This window comes from Xiphophorus hellerii, chromosome 2 (assembly GCF_003331165.1).
Source record: "Xiphophorus hellerii strain 12219 chromosome 2, Xiphophorus_hellerii-4.1, whole genome shotgun sequence".
NCBI classification, from domain to species: Eukaryota; Metazoa; Chordata; class Actinopteri; order Cyprinodontiformes; family Poeciliidae; genus Xiphophorus; species Xiphophorus hellerii.
This window is the reverse complement of record NC_045673.1, coordinates 10,228,291-10,254,477: the sequence shown is the minus strand read 5'-3', so window position 1 is coordinate 10,254,477 and position 26,187 is coordinate 10,228,291. Positions and strand designations below refer to the sequence as shown.

At 37.5% G+C, this 26,187-nt stretch overlaps 1 protein-coding gene across 2 annotated transcripts in view; it reads right to left on the bottom strand.

The window, feature by feature from the left end:
• Positions 1-18,943, bottom strand: part of sema4ba (sema domain, immunoglobulin domain (Ig), transmembrane domain (TM) and short cytoplasmic domain, (semaphorin) 4Ba) — a 56,561-nt gene extending 37,618 nt beyond the window's left edge. The window contains exon 1 of one of the 2 annotated variants that reach the window (XM_032584949.1): positions 18,767-18,943. The gene's annotated coding sequence lies outside the window, so the exon portion shown is untranslated. Of the gene's footprint in view, positions 1-6,738; positions 6,950-18,766 lie in introns of those variants that run through there. The other variant, XM_032584940.1, reaches the window with a different exon arrangement.
• Between the last annotated feature and the right edge of the window lie 7,244 nt (positions 18,944-26,187).

Below are 26,187 nucleotides of genomic sequence, written 5' to 3'. Positions count from 1 at the left end.
GTACACAATTTAGTGGATAGCAGCCAGAAGGAAAGCAGAGATGCATACTGATATGAGCCCTGCAGCCATGCTACACTGTACACAAAAAGTGCTGAAAGAGGCCAAAGGATGTCTTGTGCGCCGTGTCTTAATATATCACATCTTCAATACGATCTGATGAATTATTCAGATTGTGCTATCTGCTCTGCCTCTCACCTAAAACATCTGCCCTGCCAGCTGATCTGCCAAGTCCGCCTTGCTGCCTGCGCCGCCACAGGAAGCTTTTAGTCCGGCTGCCATCCTGTGGTCCTGCGCTCCTTTTATCCTCCAATCCTCTAAGTATATACATGTTTTGGACTTCAGGAATACAGCGTTGAGGAAAAGAGATCAGGTTACTGTGTCAACAAACAGGACCAGTGGGCACAAAGCTTTTAACAGAAAGACAGTAGATTTGCTACCGTTCAAATATCTGAGTTCTCAGAGGTGAGGTAAGCACGCAAAGAAGTACCTCACCTAACCTGCTGTCTGAAAAAACAAAGGTTAAAAAAAACTGATGCCTCATTCAACAGTTCCAGTTTAATGGTAGGAACAATTGTCTTTTAGTTACATTCCAGTTAGAATTTAAAGCATTCCTGAGCAGTATTAAAAGATTTTCTGAAAAGCTTTTGTTGGACTTAAACATTTTTTTTCCCATTCAGTTTCAGAGACAGCATAATTTATTGGGTTCAGCTGGTACATGGTGGTGACAGTAGTTGTCAGGCATGTTGTGAGTTTAATTTCAGCCTCCCCACTCTACGTAGTAACATAGCTTTGGGCAACTCACAACCACAAGGGATATTAATTGTGTGATGGGTTGTGAGTTTGGCTGATACCAACATGTGTATTGTTAAAGCACTTCAAGTTGTCTGTGTGACCATGGATGCTTAATTATTGTTTTAAAATTGGGGAACAACGTGAGAAAATCTTGAACCTGCTAGCTTAAAGGTGTAGAGTATCTTCTTCATGAGCCTAGTTCAAACCTATGTAAAAAGCGGCTTTATTTTCTTTTTCCTTTTGCTGTATTGGTTACACACTGACTAATAAGCACATTTAAGGCAGTCAGCTAGATTTTAGCTGACTCCTCTGATCTTGTTTGTACCAAGATCAGAGGTACAAACCTCTGATCATTTGATCTATGACCAAAGAGCTATGATCTTTGGTCATAGATCAAATGATCAAATGATCTATGATCTTTGGTCATAGATCAGAGCCTCTTGGACCTACAATTCATTTTATGATGACATCAGTCCCTAAAAACCTCATCTTCTAATACCTGCTTTTAGTCTACCACCTGTGATTATACAAAGGAAACATGTGGACAAGTTTTGTGTGACTAGTTTCGTGTGCAGGATTCTGCAGAACTGTGTAAGAGTTTGTTCACATAAATTTGATAATATAATCTAGGTTTTCCACTTTGTATTGAAGCCCTTTTCACATTTTATAATGATGTTCACTGTGAGAGCGAGAGTGCTGTGGCTTTCTGTTTGTGTCATATAATCTGGTCCGTTTACTGCGCCCAGATTTGTGTTGGGGAGGAAATGTCGCACATCACAATTAAAACACTCATCATTAAGTTTTAACTAGTTCAACACAAACCATCAGAAGCAAGAAAACAACTACGTGTGTATGTTTTGTTCACAATAAACTGGAATAGCACTGCAACTATGTGCTAATTTTTACTGTGTCATATCAAAACACCAGTAAAGATGCTAACATTAGTGTAGCACAATAGCAAACTATGTATGAAAATACATGAGGAAGATGCAAGTTTGCTGAAGTCCATAAGATGTGTTCAGTCAGTCAGTTTACTAGTATCTAGTTACCCTGTTTTAGAGCAGCATATTGAGGCAGACCTGAAGAAATGCTGGCAATCTGGTACATTGTTAAGAAAGGGAAGAACATGAAATTCCAAAATCCATTCCAAGTTGTGTTTTATTTTGTGAATGGAGTTTTGAAATAAATATTTTTTATATAATATTTCTATTTACTGAAATGCACCTGCAAGACCAGGCTGGCTTACGTACCACTAAATTTTACCATGATGTAAAAGATGACTCAGGTCATCTTTGGCTGAAAAGGACATCTTTTTAATCTGAAACATCACAATATAAAACAACGAAAGAAATCTTTAAAAAGGACTATTAAAGGGAATTTTATGTGTAAAAGAAAATCTCATGCTTTCACTTTAAAGGGTGAAAAGGAACTTCCCATTTCACTATTGGATTTAATGATATGACTAATCACTTGCCTCACACATCTTCTTTCATCATTCTTTCGTCATCGTTCATATATTTCAACAGCTTACTCCGCACAGCCCTAAACCCCAGTTTAAAAAATTGCTGTACTTCAACAAGAAAATACAGAACAACTTGTTTAAAATGGACCAATTAAATGTGTGTGATCAGAGGAATGTCTTCAAAGGGTCAGCAGAACCATTAGCAGAGTAAAGGGCACAACCTGGAATGCTCAGAGATATCAAATCACTAGGCAGGGGGGAGGGAGGTGGTACTGGGTGCTAAACTGGGATCGGTTGGAGACTCTTTCAGGGATCACAAACACTCCTGGTACTTCTGTCTGAAAGAACACAAACATTCACAACCACTAAGAACAACAAAAACCTGACAAACATGTGGTGCATCATATCAAAGCTCCAGAGCCTAGCAGTGAATCCATGGACATAGTCTTGAAGACTTGATGTTAAGAGGAATCATATGACTTATAAACATACTTATTGAAAAAAAAAAGATCACACAATGATAAAAGACTTTTTGCGCTAATAAAAACAAACTCCAGGATGGTAACAACGACCCAAAGCACTTTTTGTGACATATGCTGTTGCTAGTTTCACCAGGGGTAAGTAGCAGTTTGGAAACACTACAGTGAACGCAGCAATCTGGCTGGGTTCCACGTCCACAGTCATTTCCCACATCATGGCACAGCACTAGACTGGGAATAAACAGAGGAACCCGCTGGGCTCCCAGAATGAATATTTGCAGAGTTCCCATCAGTGAATGCGCAGTAACAGGACTCCCTGAAGGCCTGTGTTTAACCTTTAGGTTACAAGTGACTGGCCACTCTACAGCACGCCCCTCCCAAAGACATTAACCCTTTTCTGGCTCTTCTTCATCAGGGTACGGGAAGATAAAGAGGAAGTTCGATAAAAATAAAACAAACCAAAGATCAAGAGATAAGTATCAGGATCAGTATCTTTATTTACTTTATTTTCACACTATGTAACAAGTGCAAGGAATTTTAGCTATTTTTACAAAGCATAGAGCAAATTAACAACAGGGCTGATTTAAAGTATGTTTCTTGTACTTTGTGCAGCTGTTTAGTTGCTTTTGTTATATGGCTAAAAGGAAATCATAAGTTGAAAATAGTGTATTTAAAAAGACTTTGTGTGAATATTTTTATGAGTATTCCTTTGAAGATTAACAAAATTTGTATATGAATACTTTCATTGTGAAAACTCAAAACAAGGCTGACAAGAAAGTAGTGTAAACTTTTAGCAGCCTACCTATCCCCAGATGATCTACCAATGACAATATAATGCAAAACTGTCAGACGCACAGACAAGTACACTGTTAAAAAAACTTGTTTCCAACTTCCTGTTCCTGTGGCAAGAAAGTCTGGATAAAAAGCCTAGCCTGATGTAGATGCAAACTCTCTTTGTGCACCACTACATCTACACACAAACAAAAAAGGTCACAAAGTACAAAATAAATACAAACATTCATGAAGAATTAAGATAAAAACCCTCTCAACACTTACATTCAATTTATATAAATTTTTAAGGTGTCTAAAAGCTGTTTCTCCTTCAATGCAAGAAAATGGGAAAGAAATTATGAAGTCAAAACATATGCAGATGCAATTAAGCAAAAAAGTAAAAACCTAATATTTATTCAAATCTAAGAGATGCACAATTGAAGCCAGGCGAGATTGATTAGACTGATTCAGTTTACTACTACATTGAGCTTCATCACAGTACGTTGACTCTAAGTAAATTTGCTCTTTCATATTCCTGCACTGAATACTTCACAAAGCAGAATTACAGTAGAGTAATAAATTGTAGATTTTTATTTTTTTTAATAAATTCTGGTTTGACCTATTGATATAACAGACACCTCGTTTTTCCTGACAGCATCAAGCATGCGGTTCATTGTCAAGGCCGCCGGCAGTATCCAGAATGCAAATGCCAGCTGTTTTCTTTGTGGATCAAACCAAAAGAAAACAGCAGAGCCAAGGTCAGCGCAGACAAGCATTTCTCCAGCAGCAGACACATGAGTCTCCATATGCGAGGCCGTACAAAGAAAAAAAAACAAAAAAACTCTGCGTCCACAAATGTGATTTTGCAGCTGATTATATTCCACCCCTCTCTTGGAATAATTAACCATTCTGAAAAATTCATGAAAGCTCCCATTTATTCCTAGTTCTGCCGGCTTGACTTGTTGATTGCTTGGGATTGTGTGTCTGTGTGAAAGCTTGGCTTGGGAGGGTTATGTCTAACGTGTCCTGTTAGACAAAAACAGACCGGGTTTCAGCAGGGAGATCAAGACTTTTTTTGAGCAATCACCAGAGAACAGAGACAGATTCTCCTCTTGGGAAACTGAAAGGAACTAAATCCAATAAAGTGTTTTTCTTATTGTTAAACCACTTGGCTTCCTGACCTTTGAGGTGTAGCCTGCTTGACACCAGAAAGCTGGTTTAATCATCATTCAAAGAGAAAAATGAACTTGTGGAAACAAAAACTAAAATATCTCTATTGAAAGAAGAATGAAGGCGGCTTAAAACGATCACTGGAAGAAGGTTGCAAATATTTACATTTTGTAGCTTGCAGATGGGCAAAAGAAAACTCGAAGAGATTCCAAGTACAACAGAATGTTATTTCCTGCTTAGTCTGTTGCCTTGCTCAACTGTTTAACATTTTGCACAACCAGAAAAATGTAGGGTATTTTATTAGTTTTATATCTACAATAAACTATTGTAGTGCAGTGTGTTGTAAACAAAATATGTGAGAAAAAATTTGACATTATTTTTAAACCTTTTGCTAATAAAAATCTGAAAATTTGCAGCATGCATTTATAATCATCCTCTTTCATTCTGGTACCTATAAATCAAATTCAATACAAAAAAGATAAGAGAGAGCTTTAGTCAGAGGTAACTGGAGCTGCAGAGAGTCACAGGTCAAATGGGACAAGCTTAATGACAAAATTATTCAGAGGTGGACTTCTTTAATTTTACCTTACATTAATTGTTTTTTTGTTTTTTTTTTGCTGCTCTCTTGCTGAAGAGTATGGGATTGATGAAGGCACGCTTAAGAGCTTATAAAAACAACAAAATGTTTTGAACAAAGTCAAAATTGAAACATAAGCTTCTGCTTTGTATAGATATTTGTACATCCTATTCCAGGAGTCAGTGCAGTTATGTACCTCACCGCAGGTCGATGAGACACACCCCTAAAGACTTGCAGCAGTAATTCCAACAAAGCTGGATCTGAATTTAAAGGCACTGTCACATTTTAAGTTTTTATTTATAAAAGATTTTTTTAAGTCATGCACTGTGTACTTTTTCTTTCACTTCACAAATATGCACTACAGCTTTATGACATAAAACTGTTATAAATACATTGAAGTTTGACATTTTTATTTGGCTACTCTGAATATTTAAATGAAAGCCCTCAAAATCTTTCATTAGTTCCTGATAGTATATCTTTATTGGTACGTAGTATTTGAAAAAGAGCGTGAGATCTTTCAAAGGTCACAGTGTCACACACTGAAAAGTAAGCAAACAGAACATATAAAAATCATAAACTGACCCAAACCACTTGACAGACGTTTCCATTTATGGTTCCCATCCATTAGCAGTCTCCCACACTTCTGGCAAGTTTACAGCATCAGCGTTGATTGCACTGTCAGCAGTGTGTGTGGGTGACAGATTTGAATTTCACACAAAAGCACCTGAGGCTTATCTGTTGTTCCTGGATCACTTCATAAAGCCATGTCCAGTTTCATAACACAAAAGAAAGTACACCAGTCTCGTTGTGCTAGTGTTCAAATTTCAAAAACCAGAAGCTGCTCAGTATACTCTGTCTTGCTTTGATTCATCAGACTTTCCACACTCCTTCAGAGTTTATGCAACATTTCCTTCCTGGGAGAGGATGTTAGTGCATTTGCTGACACATTCAGTAACTCATATCAGAAGAAAAGCCCCTTAGCACACACAGACTTAGACCTGATGAGCTGTTGTGGCTCCACTTGAAGGAGCTCCCTTCTTTGCTCCTCTAGAGACCCACAAGTCATCAAGTCTTAAGATGCCTAATACCCTTTTAAATAGTTGTGATTCTAAAGAAAATAAGTTAAAGGCCAATATTAAGTAATGCAACCATATCCTCTCCAAACCCACATGCAAACTCACCCACTATAGATGCTCTCATTCAGAGCGAGTATTTAATGACCAGCCTCTTGCCATGCTATCATCTTACGATAAAGACTGACTGGAGATGGCTGAGGGCTGTCTTCTCTCACATCACACCCACTTTCTTTTTAAAAAGAAAAACCAACAATGACCCCAACATAGTGTGGTTCATGAACATTTTATAACTCTCCAGCAGGGCTATCCTGGCATCACAGGTAACCAGAACTGCAACATCAATGATTCATGCAGCTGAGGCACTGAACAGTTAATGAACAGAAGGGTAGTGTCTGTAACAGTATTACTTACGGTCTGTGTCAGCCAGGCGTGAAACCAAAACTCTCTTTCACATCTCAAACTGGCTTTCCTTCTGTAGGTGGTGACATTAAAAAAAGACTAATTCCTCAGCAGGCGAAGTGTCAAAGAAGAATTCACAGGAAGAGCTGATCTAAAGCTCTGTTAGAGGACAGCTGTGTGTCCGCACGTCCTTCTCTCTCTCTCTCTCTGTCTTTCTGACAGTGTGCGGTACTACAGCATGCATCCACTTAGTGTGGAGCTCCTCCCATCAGGAGGAGAGAGAGGGAGGGACAGAGCACATGGCAGAAGCAGAAAAAAAAAGTTTCACAACCTCTCAGTCTTTTCACAAACACTGAGTAGCTGTCAGGACTTTGAAAACCTTCAATAAAAATGTGCAGTTTTAGAAATCTAGCAGTCATTGGGAAGAGGTGGCATACAAACTGGACGAATCGTCAGTCCATCACAGGGCAACACAGAGACGTATGACATTTTTTAAATTGTTTGTTTCCTAATGGAGTTATGGACAGCCGTCAATGATAGATGAACAATGATGGGAAGGATGGTCTGTGTAAGGGGCAGCCTTGTTTGCCGAACTGACCAAGTGAGGATAGAGTGTGGTGTGATAGAAGGCATAAAGGCTTGCTTAGCACACCTTAAGGCTCAACTACACAGAACAGCTACATTGCTGCGTTTTTCTTTTTTCTTCTTCTTTTTTTCTTTTTTGCTAACAGATCCCTCATGGATAACAAGGTAGATTTTGGACAGCATTAAATACACCTAGGATGAAACCCTGCAAATAAGAGATTGCAGTGTTTTTGTTTGAGGCCATCTCCTTAGTAACACATGCTAGCAGCTAAGGTCTTTCAGTTCAGATGAGACAAAAACATATACTTTTGAAAGCTATTTTGATCTCTATGCTGTGTTGTTTGTATGATGCAGTACTGAAGCAGCAGAGGCTACCGGCACTCAGCAGTGAGTTCAAGAGTTGGTTACCATGGAGACTGAATGTGAACTGATGGATGGACATTATTGGTGTCTAAGGAGTTACACTGACTTCTTAATCAAACCCCCTGCTGTTTAGACATCAACAGATTTGACAGTTGCTGCTCCCTTCCCAAGTGCTGTTGGACTTGTTACATCTAAATGAAGACTCTGCTATATTAACATCCTTTGAACAAAAGGAATGCAATTTTTTTTTATTAAAATTTTTTCATATAAGAAAGAATAATGAAATGTCTCTTACTTGTAGCCACTAGATGTCTATGGACTCACAGATGTTGCAGATCCCCTGCTGTGGATGTGAATTTGGAACCTTCTTGATTTGATGCAACAGGGCTAACAATACATTAAAGATTTGTGATCAACATGCTAGAGTCCAATGACAACTGTTTGGATGCTACTTCTTCACAGGTTTTATCAGCCTAAACTTTAGGTTTTCTGTCCAAGCACAGTGTTTGAAGATTGCTCTTCCTCCCTCTGCAAAGCACGCTGCCAAAATATGAAAGCATCAAGTTAATCTTTCACAAAGTACTACAAGGCGATGGACGAATCCTATTAACAAACATAGCTATGAATCTAATGAATCTAAGAAGCGGTTTGGTGTCTATACCCCAATGTTTAAAATGAGGCAGTCCAACTGACTTCTTTTAAATATATTCAGCCACAGTGTACTCATAAAACTTTTCATTTAAAAGGGAAACTTCTTCAAATGTAGGCTAAGCGAAGGCATATGGTTGAGCAGACTTTAAAGCTGATAACTATGTGCTTAGCAGGCACATCAGTAGCAAAACACATTCTGTAATGTTAGGGATCACAAGATGAACTAGTCATCCGTAAGCATGCTCCTGCAAGACAAAAGTGGAAGCATGATCTTTTTTCTTTTATCTCTCCTGGGAGTAAGTTCAGACTGCAGGTGTTTGCCCCTCAGCCAGATGTTAGCATCGTTATAAAGTCTGACTTTAATTATCATAATTACAGTAACTTCAAGTAGCCAGAGAGAGGGGGAAAGCAAGAAGAACAAAATCAGCACAATGAGAGAAAAGTACAGTGCTGTTACAGCTCAGGCACCAAGCCTAACAGGTCTGTTTTAAAGACTTTTATACTTTAAATCTGTCCTCTGAAGAATAAGCCAGTAAATAAACACAGTCATTTGTTTTATTAAAAAGGCAATTTATGTACTCTTTCTACAGTTGGATGTTAGGATTTACTGTTCATAGCATTCTTTGTTGAATGCTATGAAACATAATGATGAACTGGCAGTTTTACTGCAGCCATCAGCACATTTTACACATGTGGTGGCCATATTGAAATTTGAGGATTTGGAAGTTGGTGACAAACTTACTTCAGTGGCCGTTTCAATTGTATATTCCACACTGGAAATTCAAACATACATAAACTGAGAGTATTAGAATGTTCATCAACAAGATATCAAAAATGATGTGGATCTTAAGAAAACATTTTGAGACTCAGTCAAACTGACTATAACTCCATCTTCGTGTCAAAAGAGGGCCCAAACATTTTTGCTGTTTTGAGTAATTACAGTATAGTCACTTTATGATACTGTATAGTATGCTATACTATACTATGCAGTATAGCATACTATACTATGCAGCATATCATACTATACTATACTATACTATACTATACTATACTATACTATACTATACTATACTATGCTACAGCCACTTGTCCAGGCTATATAGTTACCAAGCTACCCTCTAGTAGCATATTGTTCCTCAAAGGCCCAAAGACAACACTTCTATGGCAAGCATTCAAATTCGGGTTGTTTACATATTTGTTTCTGCATTGGGAACATTCTTTATATTCTTCACAGTAATCTCCACAAACACATGAGTAACAATCTGATTTAAACTTCATCATGAAATCTATAGCTGACAATAACAACAGATGCCACTTTAGAGCAGATGCTATTTCATAGACAATGCTCCTGTAGAGCTTTAAATCAGGTGATTTGCTGTGTGAAGCATAGACATAATGTGCTTCTTAAGAAACTCCAACAAGGATGATTTTTAGGCCATTGTACTAAAAGAACAACAAATGTGACGCATTAGTCTCAGAGGGGGCCCTCTTAGTAATTGTTAAGGGAAAAGTCAGCTCAAAAGAACTATATATAGCTTAATGTTATATCAAAACACAATAAATAGCAACTTATTTGAAGTGTTGAATGTGTCACCATTTCTTTTATATCTATCTATCTATCTATCTATCTATCTATCTATCTATCTATCTATCTATCTATCTATATATATATATATATATATATACAGTACAGACCAAAAGTTTGGACACAACTGTGTCCAAACTTTCCACCTTCTTCATGTTTGGCACACAACTGTGTGTCCAAACTTTTGGTCTGTACTGTATATATATATATACTGTATATGTGCTTGGTACAGAACTGATTTCACAAAGATGAAGAAATAATGTATGTCTGTAGATTGTGGATAAGATGCTACTGAATATACAGCAGAGTGCTATGAAATACTTCACGGAGAGTTACCAAATAACTTCACATGCTTGCTCCAAAATAATTTCGTGGGTAAACATAGAGAAGTGTAAAGTAGCGGGGTGTTGAGACAGGACGCCTCTTTCTAAAATAGCAGATGCTAATTATACACTTTAGGCAACTGCTAAGGAGGATGACATGAAGCCAAGTTTGAGGTGTTGGGAGTCTGCCTGCTGCCTCAGTGTTTCTCTACAAACTCAAGATTCCTCACTCTAAAACCACACTGAGGATACTCAATGAATTTTTTTTTAAAGCCAGTATTGGGCATATTACTTCCAGTCTGGAACTGTTGACATGCCTAAGGTTGAAGAGAACCACCTGTTGGTGCCCTGCAGAACTCCTTTTGTAAATGAGCTATAAGACATAAATGACTCCTGGGGCAGACTTTCCAAACTCATCTTTAAATATTAAGTGTGCTCTCGAAATGTCGCAAAGGTTTGTTTGAGCTACATATTTAAAATAATGGTTAAAAATAGTTTGAACATAATAAAATGTACTATATATCTAAAAAAAATTAATTGTGGTAATAAAATTAAACAATGATTGGTAGAAATCAATATGTTCAATACCACATAGGAAAAAAAAGAAAAAATAAACCATAGAAATATAAAACATAGAAATGTAAACACAACTAAATTAAAATAAAATGAGATAAAATAAAAACAAAATGATACATTTGAAATGAAATGAAATGAAATGAAATGGGATACATTTCATTTACAGAGAGCTATAAGATATTCTCAAATAAGCAAGATTTTTTTATTGTTACTTCTGTCATGAAGTGCGGTGTGGTGAGGTGGTGAGGCAGAGGCCGCGGACCCAGGTATGAGGAATATGGTGATTTTAATGATGAAACTCAGTCCAAAACAACAGGCAGCTCGCACAGAGACGCATTGACAAAACATTGACGAGGACCCGACGACGAACAAGGAACACAGGTGGAGTTAAATACATGGGAGGGTAATCACAGAACGAGACACACCTGGGAACAATCAAGGGGAGGACAGGACAACGAAGAGACTCAAGGACACAGAACACTCTAAATGAACACAGAAAACACAGATCCTGACAACTTCTTTGTGTTATAACAGCACATAGCAGCTATTTTCAAAGGTAATATTTTTTGTTTTGTCTTCTGAAAATGTTTAACAATTCATTCTCAATAGGATGCCTTGCAAATTTAATTCCACATGTTTCTAAATAACTTAACTATTGCATTTTGTGACACTATGCAACTGCACAGTTCTTTGATTTTATGGCATTTACATTTAGACATATGCTACTGCATCCCCTTTTATGATTGTCATAAAAAAGGAAGTTTAATCAATTTCCACCTTCTTCATGTTTGGCACACACCAAGCTGAAGCGCTGACAGCTCATTATGCGTAAATGATTAACAGCTGAGGAAATACAGCTCAGCGATAAGTCCTCATGTTCCACATATTAGTCAAATGGAAGCCCAACAGATATGAGCACTAGTCTACTTAAATCCTCTGTGGGGGCCAGAGGCCCCGTCAACAACTGGTAAATTGTGCCATTTCAGATTTAAATCTTAAATCATCCTCAGAGTTCAGGAATAATGCTGTTTGACTGTGTCACTGTGCAACTTCACAGTTTCACAGTGATAGAGTGTGTTTGTCATTGCAACTCTCCAGTATGATAAAATGCTGGGATTCTGGGGTGTGTTTGATAGAAATATGTCATAGAAAAAAAACAAACAGCATGACTTCTTCTTCCTTGTACTACTTACTTTTCAGTGACAATGGATTTCCAAACAGTTAATTCACAGATCAAAATAACTCTTTTTTTATTGTTATTTTATTACCTAGGCTGCAGACCTAGTGATAATCAAACACTTTTCTCTGGAGCACACAGCACTAGTTTTCTTACTTTTCAATGGGAAAAACGTTGAACAACCTTGGAGTTTTAACTTGGATTCAGCAATAAAGCTGCTGTTAACAAACTATGACAAATATATCACCTTTTAACTAAAACACCCCCATGCACCTTACAGGTTGTTGACAGTTGCATAACAACGGGAAGACCTTAGTCAACTCTTACATCAAGCATCTGTTCAGCGAACTCCCTGAGGATTTTAAAAAAGTTCAGCAAAGTCACAACTTTGACTAACCATGTCCTTGACCAACCAATGCTTACACTTGCCCTTTGACCTCAGAGGTTTACCGCAAATTACACTATTACAGAACAGCTATATAAATTCTTGATTTTGAAAAAAAGTGGTATTTTTATAGATGTAACTGTTTAATTAACAAAACAGTATGCGCAAATATTCTCAAATGTTGTTATATTCATCACCAATAAAAAAAGCTATAAGCATCACTAACAAGAACAAAAAGCAATTGTACATTATCTTAAATTTTCTGCCAGCATCAGCTTCAAGACTTTAATAAAAGAAAAAAAGTTTAATTAGAAAAGAAAGATGTTATCCCTTTTCTTTCATCTATATTTATGAAAGTTATTCCTTTTTTATTTTTAGAGATGTATTGAAAAACTGTCTGATGATTTTCATCTCTTCCTTAATTGGCTCTCAACATCACTGTTCCTGAGTAATAAGGACTACAAATAAAACAAAAAATAAATAAGAAATTGCATCAGCGAGGTGCTCCAAATGTGGTCAGTATAAGTCTGTTGATCAGTCTGTCACATTTTTAAAATAAAATGTGGCAGACACTACCAAATGTAGTGACATGTCTGGTTCATCCAGGCTGCAAAAGAGTCAGAGAGAGTGGAACTTTCAGAGGACAGAAAAACTAAACAGTGTTCTTCTGTTCTATACTTGTGAACAGTCAGTATGTTTATTATGGAACATGCCGGGTTTGGAAATGTTTGCAGCCACTTAGGAATCTCAGATATCTTTCTGTGGAACTCCCAATATCTGGACATTTTGTGTTTCAACTTTCAACACGTAACCGCAGTAATTTAATTTGTAAAAGTTAAGGATGAGTTACTGATAATTATGAAGCCATGATTATTATTATTATTATTTTTAACTTTGTCTTTCATTAAATTGCTTCTGGGGGGAAATGTTTCAAGCTCAGGAGGAAAAACTGTGATGTGTGACTCACTTTGGGACAGAGCATGATGAGAACAAGTTACACGGTGTATAACACCAGTGGCATATGATCAATCATCTTCCCTTCACACATACTAAAAGCCTGAGGATGATGTGAGTTTTGTAGGGGGTTTTCCGTTTGTTGAAATAGAGAAGCTGTGATACCTGGACTTGGTCTAAAAAAAACAAAAAGCTTTAATTTTTTCCTTCATGAAGCTTCCAGCAGAAGGGGTTTGTGGGACTCGTGCCTTCTGGCAGGAAAGTCATCCAACCCTTGGCAGCATGTGTTTTATGGGCATTTAGATCAATGCCTGGATCAATTGTCTTGAAACTGTTGGATTCATCCAGGATTTCTCAATGTTATCCAAATATTACTAAGTGTGAAACTGCCTTTAAAGTTTCCTGCACTCCCATCACAAGTTCACCACCTCCTCATGCAATCCGTATGACTTCTAACATCATGTGCTCTTTCACAATATGTGGTTGTTGCTCCATAATCTGGTTATACTGTCTGTTTCACTAGCTAGCAGTAACACTATATGTGATAGCTTAGACAGCTAAACAGTTTATCAGTTCAGCATGCTGTCATACAAGAACAAGTGGCTCTTCTCCAAAGCAAGTGGGCTTGTTTGAAATTCATCGGAGCAAGAGGAACAGCTCGAGCGCTCCTCAGGTGGCCCACCACGTCCGTGGCAGCGGCTCAACTCGTCTGCGATTTCCAACTCAGGTCTGCCTCCCCCACACAGATACACCTCCTCCATGCTGAGAGAGCTTGGCTCTTTTTTCCCTTCTCTCAAAGCACGCAGCTCATGTCATAAAGTAAAGCTGTGAAACTGATTATACTGTGGTAGTCTTTTTTCAGTGTCGCTGGTTGTATAAGTTAATTGAAGACAAAACTATAAACTCATGAGGGGGCTTCCTCTTTAGGGTATACTAGATCACCAGAAAAGCACAAACACATTTTTAATGCAAGTTAAGATTAATTAATTAATCCACAATTCTCTTAATAGATACCCAAGAGGCAATGCTTTATTTATGCCACTTTCAATCAGTCCTCTTATAATCTACGATGTTACATCATTGTTAAAGATCAGTTACACATTTTAATTTCTATTTTGGGTTATTGGAGTAATATGAATGAAATTAAAAATAATTAATAAGGGCCAAAGTTCCTATTTCAGCCTCATAAATTTTGGTTTTCAAATTCTGAAATGTTTTCATCATATATGTTTTGGCATGTTTCTGCTCTGCTTAGTTATGCATTGTTGGCTGAAAACACAACCACAAACAGATGGACATAATCTAAATTCATACAGGGCTTACTTTTGCCTTTTAATATTTTATTGGCTATTTCTTGTTAAAACTTCAACTTAACTGGTTTAGAGTTAAGGGTGCAGCAGATGTTCCCAAATTGCAAATAAATTAGGAATATTTAATGAGTATCTATTATTTTGAGGGGGTTTTTTTTGTTTGTTTTGCTCCATAATCTGGATATATTGTCTGTTTCACTAGCTAGCAGAACAGTCAAATAACTAGTCAAAACTGATAAACAATAAAAACCCAATCACAGCTTTTATTATTCCATTGTATGAAATACCTCCAAACACCAATTTTATCCAATTAACATAAAAATCTATAATTGTATGGTCTGACACCAAACATTCATAGAGATCATGTAAAAATATATTATGCATTTTCAATGACAGAAGGTATAGAGAGAGAGAAAAAAAAATCCAGATTATATGATGTACATCAGCAGGCCTACATGACACTGATAGTCTCTGCCTGCCAGAAGGTCTTAGGAGTCTCATTAAGTGAAATTTGACATAAAATCAATTACCTCTTCCTTTTCTCACATAAGAGCTGAGCTCAGTCAAAAGTTCTTAACTATCTCTCTTTCTGATATCTGATGCACACGGGATTTGGAGCAACAGGGCTTGACAACTCTTTGCTTTTTAATATTTATCTTTATTTTTCATGTGTATTGTTCTTTATTAATGAGTAAGCCTTACTCATTAACTGGTGCAGACCTGCTTTACAACCACGGCAAAACACATACATTTTGAATATTTCAGTAACAGTGATAGTTTAATTAACACAACATTACTTTAATTACTTGCCATCTTCAAATGAAAAATTGCCACTAATCAACAAAAATTGTCTTGAGTGGTAATACAGCAAGGACCTGGATATAGAAATAATAACAGTGCTACTTTAAATGCCTTGATTCCAAACAACTTTTTGATTAGATGTACTTCTTGCATTACGTCTTCTGCTGCAATTGTGTTGTGTGCTGGTATTGATTCCTCAATACGACTGTCAATGTCAAGTATATTTATGTTGCATATGCAAAATCAAGCAAGGATAACCAAAATACTTCATTCAAGCAAAAACTAATTTATACAACCAGAATTGAAAAATCGAATAAAATCAACGTTAAAATTGTATGCTGAAGAAGAAACTAATACGGCAAATTAAGTATGCAGGAGCTTCCTATTCAAGTCAGGTGAAAAAAAATTAGCTTTAAATAACGGCAAAATAAGAAACTACCTGGTGTGTGGGGGTGCTGTTTTGGTGTGGGTGGTGAGAACATCATTAAGTATTAAAGTATTGATGGAAAAAAATTGTAATTAGTCTGTGAGTGGAGTGGAAGGCAGTGAAATCAAGATTGAAATTATGTGTTTCTGCTTTGTAGTGCCTGTTAAAATATTATATTAGTTCTGTACAGTGTGGAATTGGTGGAGAGATGACTGATTCAAACCAAAATACAAATTACTACAGTTGTCCAGTTGTGACGAAATAAACGTAAGTCTTTCCAGTTCTTTAATATGTAAATATTTCATAACATTTAGACTGACTTGGAATTTGCAGAAGCATAATATAACAATATAATTAACCTTTTTTTTCCATTTTGAGGGAGCTTGGAACAGCCAAATATTAAACAACTGAGAAAAGCAATTTAAGAACAGGACCCTAAAGGGCAACTCAGGGTTGTGGTATTAGATCCTCTGTTGAAATATATGTCCCAATCATTTTCAGTGAACCAATCCACACTAGCAGCATTTGCTTGGTGCTCAGTGCACCAACCAGATGCTTTATTTTAATGTATTTTTAGTGTAGTAAGCAATGTATTAACATTTCCTTTGAAAGGCCATCTGTTGGCATTAATAGATAACTGTATTTGAATAAAATTCACTGAAATATTGAAATATTGATTTATTCTGTCTTGTTGCACTTCAGCATGAGGCATACATTGTTTGTTAAAGGCACATGCATGTGTACAGATGTAGCAGCTTCAAACTTTGCTGTTTTGTGCCGCTCTGCTCCAGATGGGCAATGTCCTGAAGCTCTTATTTCTCAGGTTGATTTAAACCAGTCTGGTTTATAGTATCAATTACAAATTCAAGTCATGAAAGCAACACATTATAATTCACAATGTCAGACAAAAAACATAAAACAGAATTTCCAAAGTCAACAATTAAGCTATTGTAATTAAAATCTCTTCAAAGGCATGACTCAGTAGTGGGATGTGCTCAAAAACCACACTGGAATTTTTCCACAAATATTGAAGGTGATTAAAAATCTTTGAAGTTGAATAGAAACAATTTTTTCTAAAACCTTCAGCATTTACATTGTTCTGCAGTTAGACAGCACAGCTGGATCAAGGCTTTGCATTTTAATAAGAGGCTGGACAACAGTGTGCTTAAAAGCCCTGGAACTCAGCCTAATGAGAGCAACATGTTAATCAAAACAAGAGTGCTCAAACCAAAAACCAAAAGTGTCAAATAAGTCTTCAAAAGATAATCTGAAACACATCCTGTAGGACAATTTTCACCATAGAAAACAGAACTGCACAAAGATAGCTGCAGTCTCTTCACAATAAGGAGGTCACAAAACTAAAATAATCAAATGGTGAATAGGCTAGTTATGTGGAAAAATAATAATCAAATGGTGACCAATCAAATATGCGATACATTTTCAGTAAAAATCGAGAAACATTTTTTTAGAAACCCCTATCCAAAGATAAAGGTTCAAAGTTCCAAACAAACTAAGATAATGCCTCAAAGTATTATATGGTTAAGCTTAAGATGAAAAATGTAATTCTTCTAGATTATTCTTTTGGTACCACTTGTTGAAGAGAAGCAGATTGTTTCTGTGGCGACATCTATGGGTTAAAATGAGAGCTACAGTGAATGCAGTACATCTGAAATGGCATTATAAAAGGTAACGCTGCTAATGTGGATGACAGAACTACTTGTGAGAAAGGACCTCCACAAAAGTCTACCCTGACATTTGAAAAGTACAAATTAACATCAAATAATCAATTAGAATACCCTAAAATATCCTAACATACCTTGAGTCATTGTATTTTACAAGCCTATCTATGTAGACAGTATTACTATTCCCCAGTATGGCAAAACTAGAAACCCTTACAGAGCAATCAGAGTGTTTCATGGATGTTGGTTACTCAGGATTCCTCACCATAGACAGATCCAGATCCCAATGGGCCACTGACAATTTCAATTAGATAATTATTGGTTCCTTATACCAATTACAAATAAAGGGAAACATTATCCTCCTGCTGGTTTGTGCACTCTGGGAAATGACCCAGTAAGAATGAATGGCTACAATTAAACGAAAAGAAGCACAGACGGGCGGTGATTAAAATAGGGAAGATCCTGAGGATGAATTAGTTATAAGGGCATCTACATGTGAGGCAACTGAGACATGAAATATTAACTTACCATTTGATTTAGAGCATGAGTTATGGTTAGGAAAACTCCTGGAAATAATGGCACACTGTAGATTAAAAAAACAATTTAGGATCTTATGTTAAATCCAAACACCTTAAGTTAGGAAAGTGTTTGACTCAGCATCCAAGTGATATACAGTAAACCTCTGTTCTTGTCCATGACAGTCAAAAATCTGCATGCAGAAAACAGCCACTGGTTCACTCATCTTGGCTAGATGATGCTCATTGTACACGCCCAGTTTTTGTAGAGCAGGCAGGTCAAAGTCAGCCATATGGTCCAAAAAAGTCAAATAAATTATAACCTAATACAAACAGACTCTTTTAGGTTCAAAAAGTGAAATAATACTAGAGATCTTGAAAAATGTCAGTAAAATCTGTTCGACATCTCCAAGCCGCTGCACAAGAGATAAGAAATCATTCCACACTAAAAGATAATTGCAGCTCTCCACAATGCCAGCACAGGAATCTGTCTCATCTTTACCATGGAAACGAACACCATACTACTTGCACGCACACTGACAGAGCAATTGCTATGGCATCCAGGACTAAGGCGACAAGAAGCAGAACAATTTACTCTGCAGCTAACTGCACACTCTGTCAACCTTGCTGTCTATCATTCTTTTACTCTTTCCATCTCTTTTCTCTCATTTTGCAATTAATCTCCTCTGTTATTAGCCAGTTGAATTACCTTTTATCAGCAGAGGACAAGGTCAGTTGGAGGTTCTCTCTTGCAAGTGGTGACAGAGGAAAAGAAGCTCTGTAGGAATCCCAAGAGATGCTCAAGAGATGCCCAAGGATGCGGCTAAGCCGGCACCGCACGCATGCATCCACAGCTACTATCACCGCCGGTGAGATCAGCACCAGCAGAAGCAGATCGGATAGGGGAGGGGAGGAAAATATGAAAAAAAAGGCAAGAGAGGGGGCTGCTCTATCAGCAGCAGTAGCATTACATCATAGGCTGCCTCTGTGGAAGGGTGGGAGAGGAGTGGACAGGGGAAGGGAGGTGCTCCTTGAAACGACGCACTCCCTGTCACTGCTTCAGTGCATACACAAGCCCAAATTTAATATTTATGATCTGGTGACTGCAAAATGCTCTCAGTAGTTGGAGTCAGACCTATGAGATAATTCAATCAACTGCTCTTAATTGTGTACGATCACTGGGCTTTGTTGTCAGAATGGATGATGTACCCTATTATGTCCTCGTTCCTTTGGGGCAAAGACTGTGCCTGTGTGCGAGTGTAGGTCTGGAGCATAGAAACCCATGCAGTGTCTATTGTGTGCAGTAATCTGATTGCGTGACCAGTGCCTGCCTACCAGTGCTCACAGAGCATGCTGATATTCAACCTCTTTGAAAGGTCATTCCAGATTCCTTGAGGCGGTTGTGAGTGTATAGGTACAACTGTTAGAGCGATTATTAATGTTAACTTGCCTGTCACAATAAATTAGTCAGGAACTGTAGCTTGACTATGCCAATAGTTTAAGCACCTTGCAGGAAAGTGCAATTTTAGTAAGAGTTAGGAAATTGTTGTCTTTCTCAATACTATGCTCCAAAAGTAATAAGTCAATAAAGGGTTTTTAATATAATAATGATAGGGTATTATTAAGCTATATGTAACACGGGGGAAGAACCCGGATTGTGACAGAGGATGTGGCCCTAAAGCCAACTGGTAGACCTCTCAAATAATATCAAGTAGCCTAGGGACTCCCAATTAAAAGTACCCAGGTAGGTCTGGCTTAAAATGATGAAATAGAAATAGTATGCAAAATATATTTTACTTATACATTCTTTTACAATATTAAAAATACGCTTTATTATTCTAATATAAAACCCAATAAAGCACAGGAATCCAGGACAACACTAGAAGCAACCTGAGACATAAACAAAAACAACTTCAAACCAAATTAGTAGCAACACAAATTAATGATACAAAATAATATTAAACAAAAGAAAAGCAAATTTCACATTGCGTCAACCCAGTCCTGTAAAGCTGTGCCTAATCAGGTAAGTCATTAAAAAAAGAAATATGAACCGTCGTTCTGGTTTTGTAGTGCTTGTGCTACAACTCAAGCTCTAGAGGACAACCTATTAAGCAAATTAACTGAGAGCATCTAAAAAATTGCACCTTGGTGAGAGCATAATATGCAACAGCAGCAATCTGTAATACCCAAAAATAACAATAAAGTGTCTGCAGACAATAATAAAGCCATATAAGGTAAAATGAAAAACTGGTACCTTAATCAGCCACACAAACGGTACATTCAGACACTGCAGTGAAAAGCCCCCGAAATTCCTCCTAAAAAGCAATTAGAAATCACTTCAGAAAAATCAGTAGCACAGTAGCAACAATATAAAAAGCGACCTGACATTACACAAAGCCTGCCACAGGTGACTATCAAAATTCCATTTACACCACCAACAGCACAAATATCCAGGATCCAAATCCTGGTGCAGCAGCCCGATGAGCACGGCGCCAGCACTCATCCAACCGAGATCCAACTGCACACCACAATGGACCTGACTCTCATAGCTTGCCGGGCACACCAGGTGCCTATATACACTAATGAGCCCGCCAATGCTGTGAAACGGAAGTGAAGGTGGGAAAACGGGGCATTGATGTATTCCAGGGCCCGAAACGGGTGGGAATTTACAACCATTTCATGTAACTACTGTTCTCAACTAATACACCACCCGGTTACATCCATAAGGGATTAAATATATCTTCAAGAGAAAATTACATACCAAAGATTGTCATTTATTTTAAAAAAAAGGATGCAGGAAAACTTAGCTAATTCACTGTGACCAGTTACCTGCCCGCAGACCTCCCCCCAAGGACAACATGAAGAAGACCGGGGTCACAAATATCCAGAGGGCCTATGAACATGGAGCCCCAGGATCACCATGGCAGGGATAACTGCTCCCCTGGACTGGGAGACCCCAGTACTGTCCACAGGTTCCACTGGCAACCTGCTACACCCTCTACACTAAGACCCGAGCCCCGAGGGCACACCACACAACATAGCCAGGGTGGCCAGTTCCAGCCAAGTCATCACCAGGCTGTCCCCCACATGTGGTGGGGGGCTCAAGATGATCCAGAAGAAGGGAACAGCTAAAACCCAACCTGAAAGACGAACAGACACACACAGACACATCGACATGTTCCCACACTCATGCACACACCGAAATTCACGCCCACTCACCCAGTGTAAACACACACAAAAATAGATGCTACACACAGTCTCATTCCCCATACACACTCTTTATGTACAGATTATGTCTCCACAGAGGGGTCACCCACACCCTGACCCAGGAAAGTGGTTTCCTTTAATCCAGGAAGGAGAAGAGCAGACCATCACAGCAGCCGTTTAGTCCGAACAATTTTTTTTCCACTGCAGAATTTCAACTTTGATTTTTCTGTCTAGGACCTTGAAACTTTCAACCTTTGAGTTCAAATGAAATGCAGCTTTAAATCAATGGATGAAGAACTAGCTACTTTTAGATCTCTTATTTATTTGGCAGTGAGGTGGAAAACAATTTAAATGGAAGTATGTGTCTGAGGGGCAGTTGTTACACCTTGTTGTGACAGTTAACGTTAAATGAAGGTTGCCAGTTTAAACTGGAGTAAATATGGCAGTTAGTACTGAGAGGTAGCAATGACAAAGCAAAGCAACCTTATAATTTGAGAGTTAATGACTGCTCAAAGTGTGATGCTCGCCTCATAATGCTCATGAATATCTCAGGTCTAAACTGTAAAGATACTCATTGTGTTCCATGTAAAAACACATTCAGACTGACATCATACATAGGATGAATTCAAATACTTTTAGTAGAAATAAGCAAGTTGCTCTTCTTAATGCTAAAACACTGACTTAACTGTGCTATTTGCAGTTATAGTTGTCAAATCAATAAAAAAATAACATAGCAACAATACAACCAAAAAGACAAAGAAGCATGGATAAAATAATCAATTGCTCTTTTGTCCATCTCTGTGTTTTAAATGGAGAGAGCAACATTCCTTGCATGCCAAGTATTGTAGGTTGGCTGGAATGCCGGCTGTACTAGGACGAGACTGTAGGATTTCAAGTGTGTATGACTACCATTCACCAGTTGATGTCTGAGGAAAGAGGCTACCACAGAATGTAAACAGCGCTCCAGATGGACCTGACCTTTGCTAACATGAATTGACTGAACCCTTTATAACCGCAGGGGACAACAGCTTTGAAATATTATTGCTGCAGAACACAGACAAGCTTCTTTGCCTAAGAGCTCTTCTGTCTCTCAGTTGCAAACAGATTTGAACTTCTGTGTAAAAAAGGAAAAGAAGGGGGGAAATGGCAGTAATTTATAGCAAGTGGCTGATCCTCAACATGAAACCATCCCATTTTTCACAAATACAAAGATCTGTTTCAGACACTGTGGTGAAAAATAATAAAAAGTCACAAGAACACAATGGAAAGTGAAATTTTGTCAAATTATGGGGTACCATATTGAATGTCCGACATGTGGAAACATTTGAATGTTGCCATTTTAGTTTGGTTGTTGGAAAGGGGGGACAAAAAGTCACTGCATGGTATCCCAGTTTTAAATTATAGCTATGACACCAGCAAAATAGGGAAAAAAAACTTTTCATAAAATTGTATGAATGGGTTTATTTTAGAGAAATGAAATACAATATCACTGAATAAACTTTTTTTGTAGCTAGAGCTCAACTCAAGTTCAAGTTGAGTTGTATGCAAATAGTTTCAACACTGTTTGAAAGATATTACCAAAGGACTGTTATGATTGCACCTCCTCGTAGGCATGAGGCTATTTCCTGTTTTGCTCTTCTGGCAGCAATTATAAAAGAAGTGGGGTTGATTCATAAATGTGGAACCACTCTGTTATTCCTTAGTTCCTTTTCAGGATTATGCGCTAGAGAAAAAGGAGACCACTAGAGATTACACAGGTGAAAAATTTGAATTTCCTCTTTCATAAAAATAGAAAGGTAGGATAACACAGATGTACCCACTGAATGTTTGCCTTTTTATTGTTGATGTGAGTGTTATGCCGCTTTAGTTCTGATTTATAGTCACAATCTTCAATTTGGAGTTACAGAGTATGGTAATAATGCTGTAATGCATCTAAAACAAACAAATACCTAATATCACCTCTGAAATCTATGTACAGACTAATTAAATACAGCAGGGACTACATGTCCAGCTCAGCTATATAACCTTGATCATCCTGATACATCTTTGATGTTGGGGCACATTTCAGCGATAAATAAACAATGCAAATTTAATGCCTTTCACATAGCACTCTCAGTTCAGGGCTAAAACATTTTCTTCATGTTCTTCATTGCTTCACCATGTAAAATGACCAGCTCAAATAACAGTAGCCGCAGCTGCATCTTTGAAGTACCCTTTAAAGATATGGATTGGTTGGTAAGGTGGTAAGTGGGGGAGTTAGTAAGGTTGAGTAAGTAAGAAGTTGTAAAGTGGACTATAGTGACAATCAACAGAACATGCAGCTGCTTCACTAATTCCATAATTTTGATGCATTTTTGTATGCCCACAGCAGCCAATTGTCAATTAATGTACAGTGGCTGGATTTTCTTAAAAGGTTTAAATAAAAGACCATAAAGCAAACCACATATATTTGCTTGCTTTTATAGATGGCTCATTATCAGTCTTATGATGGATCATGTGCTGAAATGCCTAAAGTAGAAGGGCATGAAAATCACATCTATAATTCAGTTTTAAGGATGAACACCAACACCAACTGAACAGCACATGATCTTTTATATAAAAATATGTCTTTTATACTTTTTAATGAGCCTTCCCCCAATTTTACAGCACATTTACTGTTGAAAACCCCAGTTTCAGAAGAGAACTTTTTTAAATCCAGGACATCAATAACAATTTCAGCATAATAACTGTTTGTTCTTTAGTATTTTAAACAAAATGTTCAAATTTATCAAAAACAAAAACAATTAGAGAGACTATATCTGATGGATGATAGCAACTTTTATTTTTTTCCTTGGAATTCATAAAGTTTTTTGAATGAATTGAAAAAATCTATAATTATCATTAAAAGTTATTCAAAAGAACTACATTACTGCATTTGAAATATCAAAAGTCAACATTGCAGAATGCATATTTCGGTGTGTTTAAATCTCAGATTATAATATACATGGACATATTTTAATGTTTCCTACATTAACATGATGTTTGTCCCACATACTTGTGGTCTGGTCACCATAGGTGTAAATGTCCGTAAGTGATTTAGGGCTGTCTTAATGAAACCATACCGTAACCAGTTTGAAATGAAGTGAAAGGTTAAATGATTTTCTGAATGCCATGTCTTGAGAACTTTTCTAGATATTTATTGATTGATGGAGAAAGCGCAGGAACCTGTGACGGTCTCAATGACTCGTAAGACTTAATGTGGAGAAAAGATTGTCTGGGACCAACTGTAAAACAGCTATTGAATTTTTTGGGAACTAGAAAAGTAATAGATGCCTAGTCAAAGTAATTGTCAAATTTTATAATACTGTACTACTCTACAAACACACATCAAGAGCATTTGGAATGGTAATTTGACCTCTTTATTCCTTAGTGCTCAATTCAAACAGACATTCATGTGATTTTTTTTAAGGATACAATCAATTCCAGCCCCATGCCACAGTTTCAAAGATTTAAATGATCTGTCGATCATTTCTTTATGTCTGATATCAGAGGACTCCAACAGGTGGAGTTCATGTTTCAGCAAGTTACTGCTTGTTTGCCAGCCCAAGTGGGACTTATACAGGGGTAGTCTGATAGATTTTATGTTGTATCAGACTATATTATCAAAAATAATGCTAAGACAAACTAATTCTAATTAAGAAAAAAAAATACCCTGGAGCGGCAGGTGTCAAAGAATTATTTAGACTTCACACATTGGAGACGAGATGGTGAGCTGTGATGCAGGGTGTTGATTGATTTCACTTAACAGCGGCGTCCTTCCTCCCCGCCAACCCCCGTTCTCCAGCCCTGGGGACCAGTTCAAATTGAAGAAGGTCAAAGGTGAGTGGCCGGTCTACCAGTAACCAACAAATTCCAGAGGGAATAATAAACCACTGTCACATGGAGCAGATCTTTGAGAATAACACAAGTGTTTGTTAAGATGCAGTCATGCTTTAAACTGCAAACCAATGAAGAATAACTGGTTAATTTCATATGCATTCATTCAACATGAGCTAATTTCTTTATGGGAATAGGTGAGATGAGATAGTGTGTCAGGTGACATCTGTAGAAGGTATAGTGACGTGTAAACGTCAGAAAATCCTATGCCAACCAGTATCCATATTCCCTAAACATATAAAGCTACAGTGCAATGTTTCATATCAAACTGTATGTCACAATGGTTCAGTCCAGACCTAAACCCAACTGGGAATCTGTGAAAACATCACCTTTTTCTCCCAGTGCGTCATCTCATCGGGGACGACATGCAAGCTACCACCGCCCCCATAGGCCTGATAGCTCCTAAACTAGAGGGCAGTTGTTTGTCATAAGCCCAGAGGCGCCGGTGGGGTTGTTCACCAAATTCACCAAACAGGTTACGACCACTCATGCTCATGAAAACCTCTAATTTTAATATTGAATCTTGGGCAACATCAAAAGTGGTTTCACAACATGCCCAACCTGATAACAGTAACACAACATGCATGAGACTTTTTCACAGAGATTCATCAAGCGTGATGTGTATGGTCGCCGCCACAGATCCTTCTATATGTAAAAAGAAGCACAGCAGTTGTATCTTATTTTTTGTGTCTTAGAATAGTGACTTTAATTCCCCAGCATAAAAGCAAGCAGAGATACTCCCTCAGAATCTTCCTTTAGGGTATCAGAGGCTTTGGTACAGCTGTTTAGATAAAGCTCTGCCACTATGATGGACATTCCTACTTCCTTCATGGGAAAAATAAAGCTTTCAATCATCTGTTTAAACAGAGCGGGCCTTGAACGTAAAAGTAAAAAATATACTAATGTATATTTATAAGATGAATTCTGTAATATTATCTGATGTTTCATGTTACAAATATTTTCCTTCCAAAAAGAAATCATCATGAAAAACTGTTTTCTTTTTCTTAA